Raw genomic sequence first — 1,686 nt, forward strand, 5'->3', positions numbered from 1 at the left:
CGGGGGTGCAGGGGGGGGATGCATTAGGGGCACAAGCGATGGGGGGGGGGTCTTCGCCCACTGGCAAGTCATCCCTGCTGGGTTATGCAAACCGGCTGGGTAAAACGGGGGAAACGGCAAGGTTTGCACTACTTTAAAAAGAAATATAGGAGCATTTGACCACCCGGATTGCCCCCCCGGGGTCCTCAGGATCCCTCTCCTCCAGCCCTGCTGTTCTGCTCCTGCCCTCATCAGCCGAGATGTTGCGCGAAGGACCAGACCCAGGAAGGGAATTTGGGGACGTACGGAAGGACCGGGATGTCCCTGGCCACAGCAGCACCCAGGCAAGCTCAGCGCTCCCCGGCGGGGTCGGGGATTTCGGGGGATCCGGCTGCTGGAAGCCCCCCCGTTCCTCTGCAGGGGGCACCTCTGGCCGCCGAAAGCTCTCCCCTCCAGGGAGGTGAAGGCCGCTGTGCTGACGGAGGGCAGAAAGCGGCAACAAATCAAGATTAATGAGGCTTAGGCAGCAATTAGCGCCGGCAGCCGTTGGCGGAGCGCCGGGCTGGGCTGTGGGCAGGCGGGTAAGGGGGGGGCCAACCCCCAGCTCTCCCAGCTCAGGGTGCTGGATGCTGGCTTGTCCCGGGGAGATGCCAATCTAGGGGGGGAGCTCGTTAGGTAACGAAGAGCTGCTACCATCGTGGGCCCGGAGCAATGACTTACTGCTCCTTTACAGGATGGCAAAGCCGGGGCTGCAGCGCCCGTTAAGCCGACGGGCCGTAAGTCGTCCTGCTGGGATGGAGACATGGGGACCCCCCCAGCCCTCCACAAACGTCAGCTTTGGGAGCTGATGCCAAAACCCGCACCGCCCCCTGCCAGCGCGGTAATGGATGACCGGTAATGAAAATCCCAAACTGGTCCCCAAGGGGAGCCCCCTCCTACCCCAATGTCGGCAGGAAGCCTGGGCACTACGGAGCCAGCACATTCCTGAGATGCATCCCGGGGGCAAGCAGGGATTTCGGGGTAGACCTGAGATATTTGGCAGTGCCCCAGCCAGATTTTGATGCCAGCAGCTCTTTTGCTTCTGGGAATAGCGGCCCAAGGGCTGGGGGGGGGAGATCCCATCTCTGCCGGACCTGCCAGCGCGATGCCTGTGCATCCCTCCGGCCTTTCGCGCAAGTAAAGACCCTCCCAACGCTCCCATGGTTTTGGGACCGGCACGTCCAGCGTCAGACATGGAGGGGACATGCCAGGCCAGAGTTTCAACTCGCAGCAATGAGATAGGAGAGTCTAATTGAGGCAAAAACATGACGTGGCTTCTAATGGTCATTTAATTAACAGATAATTTCTGGCAATGGATGTGCAGAGGCACTGGGAGACCGAGGGATCAGGGAGGAGGGGGAGCTGGGGAGGGGGACGCTGCAAGACCCCGGTGCGAAGGGGCTCTGCAACAACCCAGCCCAGCAAACCCCGGCCCCATTCCCCTTCCTCAGCCCCGGCACAAACCTGCAATAGCTGCACTAGCGGTGCTGGATCAGACCCTCCGTCAGCACCAGCCTGGGCTGGCACGGCAGCTCCTGGGGCTTGGGGAGCGCTTTCCTGACGGGACCCCCCCGCCACCCGCACCTCCCTCCTGATTTATGCTGCTGAGAGTGAGGGGAGTTTCCGCTCCTCCAGCCCCGCGCTTTTCATGGAAGGATATTTATACCG

This window comes from Aptenodytes forsteri, unplaced genomic scaffold, assembly GCF_000699145.1.
Source record: "Aptenodytes forsteri isolate BGI_AS27 unplaced genomic scaffold, ASM69914v1 Scaffold213, whole genome shotgun sequence".
NCBI lineage: Eukaryota > Metazoa > Chordata > Aves > Sphenisciformes > Spheniscidae > Aptenodytes > Aptenodytes forsteri.